Below are 7390 nucleotides of genomic sequence, written 5' to 3'. Positions count from 1 at the left end.
CTCCAGGACTGATCATTACGTCCAGCTGCACACTCAGGACCATCTCCCTTCCTCCTGATGCTCTTATATGCCACTGCTATATCCACGCCTAATCTCTCAATGCTACTCCACTCCACCTCCCAGTAATGGTGTCCATCCATACTTTCACTACACAACACTTCAGTCCAGTTATCAAATCTGTCTGGATGATCAGGATATTGCTGGGGTGTCTCAGTGTAAGTAATCCTTCGGTTACCTTCAGACAGACAGAGATATGGATTTACTGTGTTTGGATCCAGAGTGAACTGACAGAAATCTGATGAACATAAACACAACATTTTTCATTCATATAAATATCACATTATCTGGATTTTTTTTTTTTTTTTTTTTTTTTTTTTTTATTAGGTTATTCTAGCTAATTAAGATAAAAATTGGTCAATTTAAGAAAAACAAAAGCCAGATGTGGTGAGATCATCTAAAACTAATGGATACAATAGGTGCTTTTGCTCCTTCGGTGCTCGGTCCCTAATAAAACATAAATTCCAGCAAAATGAATTAAAACTCCCTGTTTCTCAGATTTCTGTTACCTGGAGGATATGGTTGAGATCAGTGTGTGAAAGCTGCTGGATCTGATCATCTCTCCTCCTCAGATCATCAATCTCCTGCTCCAGTTGCTCCAAGTGTTCTTCAGCTCGACTCACTGCAGCCTTTTCCTGATCTCTGATCAGCTGTGTCATCTCAGAGCGCCTTTTCTCAATGGATGAGATCAACTCAGTGAAGATCAGCTCACAGTCCTCCACTGCTGTCTGTGCAGAGCGCTGGTAAAACACACACATTACTGTAAAACACATGCACATTACTATTAAAACACACACACATTACTGTTAAAACACACACAACTGAGAGTCCAGCAGCTGATCTTCTCAAAACTTACCTTGTGAAACTTTACAGCCTCTCTCAGATCCTGAACATCTTTCTCTTTCTGCAGGATTTTTGGATGCAATATACTCTGAATTTCCCTCACTTGCTTCTGTACAAAACACAGATACTGTTAAACCTTAGAAATGTTAAATTAAATGGCAAACATTTAGATTGAGTATAGAATTCTGGTGATGAATTTGAGCAGAGTGGTGAAAAAAAGACATTTGTGCTTATAACGTTTGACCAATAGGTGGTGCTGTCACCAAATTGATATGGTGTTGTCAGGGCTTGGACACATTTCATATCAATATGCCAAAGCATGCTTAAGATACAGCCTCAGGTCATTCATTGAAGTGTTACTCAAGAACAGTTTGGTCTCTCAAAAGGCTTTTTTTTTTTTGTTGTTGTTGTTGTCAGGAGTGTCCATAGATGATACACACAACAGTTTATGAAAATCAGAGTTACTGATTAGGAGGAGTTCGAAAAAGTAGGTTCCCAATAAAATTCAAAATGGAGGACAGGAAGTATAGCCGATCATGACAAATCTGGTAGTCATCATACTTGGTATGACCCAAGGAAGCTTTGGACACAAGTCACATGACAAAAGGCCAAATTGATCTAAAGTTATAAGCATTTGATTGTGTCTTCTGACCACTATGTAGCACTGTCCCCAAATCTTTTGAGTACCTTCAGGACTTGGCCCGATGACATATACCAAATTTGGTAACAATACGCCAATGTGTAAAATCAGCATTTTACGACAAAGTTAAAAGTGGCAGATGCCCAAAATGGCCGACATATGGTATCTAAAGAGACTGGTCTAATATTTCTTGACCACGAGTTGGCACTGTGCTGAAAATGCTTGCCGCGGTGTACAGTGTTACCGTTTTACTCTGTAAAAGGGACAACACCATTGTGAAATTTTAATCAGGTAAAAGGAGGAAACATTATTAAAGGAAATTCCTAAATCAATACAATAGCTTAATGAATAGAATAGCTTAAAATAATGTATAGTCACCTAATGAAGAGTTTGTGACCCATGATAAATTAACCTAAATTAACGTATTGAAAGCCAGATGTTCTTTACCAACATATCAAATTACACAGAGAGTGAAGCACGCGCACTGACAGAAGACATTACATTTAATTGACTGGAACAACTGTGCGAGGTCAAAGAGGCAGCAAAAAAGTCCACATGTTATGACCTAATTACACAACATACATCTTAAGTAATAATACAGTGAACCAAACGCCATGAAGGTATCAATCTAGCTGCATTTAGAAGCCAAGATCATTATCAGAAAGACCCAACACTTGATTCCTCCCAAAAAGTTGACATCTCCCATGTTGCAATACTTTGGGTTTACACCCAACGAACACAGAGAATCTGAATACACAGATAATGCCACCTGCAGAATTCAAAAAGGTTTCAGCTAGAGGAGGGAACACATTGAATTTATTCACACACATTCAAAGTCATCAACCTACTGAAGCAGCTAAACTGGGTCCTAGGATGAAAGGTAATAAAACACCAACATTAGACTCGCAACAACCCACAATAAGTGGTGTATTTGCCCAGACAACGCAATACCCAACTGATAGCCCACGATGGAGAGATTGCACAGATGCAGTTACAAAGTTCTTATATTCCTGAATATACTGTAGGTTTGATGATAAATATTGTGGCTGATACATTGGTGCATCCATATTAATTACTATGTGCGCTATGCACAAATAGTAAGAATAAAATAGGTGTAACATTTATATTTAATTATAATGAAACACCACACAAACCACAACAACAGTGACACTCAGCCATGTTCTCGTTGTGCTCACTTACTGTGTAACATTATAATTATCATCATTTCTTAGAAGCACTGCATACACTTTAATGTTGTGGTTATAATGAGATCATAATAGATCATATCAGTCTCTGTTCCAGTTCATACCTGTTTCTCTGCTGCAGCAACTGTGGTCTCACGACTTCTGAGTCCATCCAGCATACACATCATATAAAGCAGGTCAGTTCGAAACAGCATCTCCAGCATGTTATATTGAGGTTGGGTCATCTCCTGGAGTCATCCATTGACATCAGTCAAGTTGTGTCTTCTACCTCTGAAAAACATCTCATGTTGTTCAAGGTGATTTTGACTGTAAGAGTTCTGACACTCCCGAGAGGACTTGACAGCTCTCTGTTTTCTACCTGTGCAGACGTCACACTCCACATCTGCAGGGCGAGTCGCATGGATTCTTGTCTTCAGTTTGTCCACCATTTCAGCAAGCATCACATTCTTCCCTAAAACAGGTCTTGGAAAGAAGATTCTTCTGCACTGCGGGCATCTGTAGACTTCCCTCAGATCCTCCTGATTCCAGTAGTCTGTAATACAGCTCATACAGTAACTGTGTCCACAGGGAATGGTCACTGGATCCTTCAGTAGATCCAGACACACCGGACAACAGAAGTGATCCTGAGCCACTGAAATACTGGCTTCTGCCATTTCACTGTATGTGCACACTGAATGAGAGATGATACACACTGCAGCTTGACAACAGTTTAGTTTCTTTTTCTCTAAAGTGCAAGGTTGATTTATCTTTCTGATTACATACTTGTGAAACAGGTTCTGTCAGCAGAACGTGACATACCATAAATGTAATCATCCATGGTAATTTTTCTCCATTTAATGACAGCCATCCATGGAAGCTGTGTCAAACAATAACATATTTCTATTATGTGAATATGTTTTGTGATTATATAAATAAACCTTTCCACAAACAAAGTAGTAATGTCTGTAAATGCCCTACTCGACTGATCTTTTAATAATTCTCTGATATTATGAAAGTTAGGAAAACTTCCAACAATATTTCTAAAAAAACTGGGCTGAAGGATGTAGATGAAGGTGTAAATACATTTGTGAGAGGAAAACATGATGGTGTAGTGTGTACAAGAAACATTACTGTTTGTATTGCAATAAACCTTTTTGGCATCTTAAATATGTTCATAATAAATACCTGAAGTGGCAAAAGCACTTTATGAAGAGTTACAGGAACAGAAGAATGCTGTTGGATGAGATGTGAGAACAGATTTGAGAATCCTATGCACACAATAATGCTTGTAATGCAGACAGGCAACAACAAAAAAGTGAATTCCTTTTGAATAAACAGTGAGTTATGGTGTGTGACATTAAATTGTTAAAACATTTAAGAACTGATGAATCTAGGTTGAATCTAGAGTGACTCCAGCCAGGCTTCCTAAGCAACCAATTGGCTCAGTTGCTAGGGAGGGTAGTCACTCTCGATGGGGTGTGGTGTCAGTTGTGTGCGGATGCCACGGTGAATAGCCTCAGCAATATGAGTCTTTGTTGTAACACTCAGCAAGCCATGTGATAAGATACTGGGCTGACTGTCACAGAAGCGGAGCCAAGTGAGATTTGTCCTGGATTGAGGCAAGTAATTGCTCCACCAAGAGGAAATAGAAAGCATTGGGAATTGGGCTTGCCAAACTGGGGAGAAAAGGGGATCTAAAAAAAGAACAGGAGCACCGTCAGCACATCACAAACTCACCACAAACTCTTCTTCCATCGAGAAAGGGATTGTGGGCAAAAAGCATGCATGTATCAATAGCACTCGGAAATAGAAGACCATCCAGGCAACTATGGCATACTCTTTTAAACATACTATGATTTGAGACACAATAACTCTCATCTCACATCCTATTTAGGACAGATAGTATGTGAATTGAGATTCAGGGTTGGCCTATGAGTATCAGTAGCGCCACAGGAAAAGGTAAGCACATTTGAATTAATGCAAAGATGTCATGAAATGGAAAAGAGGACCCAAGTGCAGAGGATAAAATATCAAGAGTTTATTGACAGCAATATCCAAGAAAGAAAGGTTGAATTCCACTTAAGAGCTGGCACAGACTGCAGTGGGAGATTAAACTTCAAAACAGATTAAAGTGCAACAAGAATTATTTATTTATTTGTATTTTTTTTTGTGACTGGTTAAGTGCTCATGGGAAAGATGTGTTTTTAATCGTTTTTTGAAGACAGAAAGTGAGTCAGCTTCACAGGATGGAGTTCGGAAGGTCGTTCCACCAACATGGTATGATGAACCTGAAAGTCCAGGAAAGTGTTTTGGTGCCTCTTTGTGTTGGTACAACAAGGCGACGTTCCTTAGCTGACCGCAGGATTCTAGTGGGCGCGTAGCTCTGCATAAATGATTTTAGGTATGCTGGAGCAGACCCAGTGACTGTTCTGTATGCCAGCATCAGAGCCTTGAACTTGATATGTGCATCAACCGGCAGCCAGTGGAGAGAGACAAGGAGTGGTGTAACATGTGCTCTCTTTGGCTGATTAAGACCAGACGTGCTGCTGCATTCTGGATCATTTGCAGGGGTCTAATTGCGCATGCAGGGAGGCCTGCAATGAGAGCATTACAGTAGTCCAGTCTAGTTTTGACAAGTGACTGAACAAGCAGTTGTGTGGCAGAGAGGAAGGGTCTTATCTTCCTGATATTGTAGAGTGTAAATCTACATGATCATGTGGTCTTAGAGATGTGGTCTGTGAAATTTAGTCTGTTGTCGATGGTTACCCCTAGATTTCTGACCGTTTCGGAAGGCGTTACTGTAGTTGCACCAAAGCTGCATGGTGATGTTGTGTTCAACAGCAGGGTTGGCTGGAAAGACAAGGAGTTCGGTCTTCGTTGGGTTAAGTTGCAGGTGGTGTTCCTTCATCCAGGCTGAGATGTCTGCCAGGCAGGCACAGATTTGAGCAGTCACTGTGGTGTCGTTGGGCTGGAAAGACAAGTAGAGTTGCGTGTCATCAGCGTAGCAGTGGTAAGAGAAACCATGTGCCTGAATGATGGGTCCTAGTGATGTTGTGTATATAGAGAAATAAGTGGCCCAAGCACTGATCCCTGAGGTACCCCAGTAAGTAGCTGATGTGGCTTGGACACCTCACCTCTCCAGGCTACCTTGAAGGACCTACCTGAGAGATAGGAATTAAACCAGTCAAGCACAGTTCCTGTGATGCCCAGCGAGGAGAGGGTGGAGAGTAAGATCTGATGGTTGACTGTGTCTAAGGCTGCAGAAAGGTCCAGCAGAATCAGGACGGATGATCTGGATTCAGCTTTTGCCTGTCTCAGTGACTAAATATATATATTTACACAATAGTTTTGACATAGTAGGACCCAAATTATAATTTATATAAATATAACTATTAAATAATTTGTACATGTGTAATTCTATTCATCATTAAGTTCCAACTTTGTGAATATTTTGTAAAAATTGTGTATGAAATTTCAAATAGAGGCAACAGCTTGTATCATTATTTCAAAAATGCAATTTTATGACATTGATAGAATATGAAATTTGTATTTAAAAAAAAAAAAAAAAAAAAAAAGCTTAAATGTGATTAAAATGATAAAAAGTGAAACATAAAAGAAAATGTAAAAACCTGCCCCCTTCTCAATTTGTTCAATATCTTTTTGAGTTTTCAGTTGCATTTCGTTTATATGTCGTTAAAAGTCTGGTGAGTGAAAATAAAAATCTACAAGCCAATGGCGATTCTTTCTCCAACATGTCCATTGAGGGTTGCAGTAACAAAATCCATGGTGATATGGGACCAGGGTCTCGAAGGGACTGACAGTGGTTGGAGGAGCCCTGCTAGGGGCTGATTGGAGGTCTTACTAGAAGCACAAATGGCACAGGCAGCGGCAAAATGATGTACGTCCTGCACTAGCGAAGGGCACCAGAATCTCTGGCTAATGAGTGCCCGGGTTCAAGCCACCCCAGGATGACACGCCATGTTGGAGGAATTGCCCCACTGTAGGACGTGTGTTTCAGAACCTAACCATTTAAGAACCTTTATTTTTAAGAGTGCAGGTTTACGTAATTTTGAAAATACTCAAAAGAAAAACAGAATTATGAAAAAATAATAACACAAAAAACATTGCTTTTTTGATTAAATTTTTCAGTTTCCACATACCGTTTAATAATGGCCTTCAGTAAATATTTAAATGAATAAATTAAAAAAAATTAAATTGTGATTTATTAATTTATAATAAAACAATTAATGGGGAATGGTGTTTTCAGACATAAAATCACATCTTAAGTTGCACTTTCATAGAGTTATGTGTGAAAGAACTTAGCAGAATAAAAACTCATATATATACACTGGCGGCCAAAAGTTTGGAATAATGTACAGATTTTGCTAGGTCGCAAGGAAATTGGTACTTTAATCCACCAAAGTGGCATTCAACTGATCACAAAGTATAGTCAGGACATTACTGATGTAAAAAAAACAGCACCACTATTTGAAAAAATAAATATTTGTCCCCAATTTAGAATGCCCAATTCCCAATTTTCTCTTGTTCTTGGTGGTGACATAGAGACTCGCCTCAATCTGGGTGTTGGAGGACGAATCTCAGTTGCCTCCATGTCTGAGACCTCAACCGCGCATTTTATCACATGGCTTGTTGAGGGCGTTACCGC

Source organism: Myxocyprinus asiaticus, chromosome 13, assembly GCF_019703515.2.
Source record: "Myxocyprinus asiaticus isolate MX2 ecotype Aquarium Trade chromosome 13, UBuf_Myxa_2, whole genome shotgun sequence".
Classification (NCBI taxonomy): domain Eukaryota; kingdom Metazoa; phylum Chordata; class Actinopteri; order Cypriniformes; family Catostomidae; genus Myxocyprinus; species Myxocyprinus asiaticus.
Note: the sequence above shows the minus strand (reverse complement) of the source record.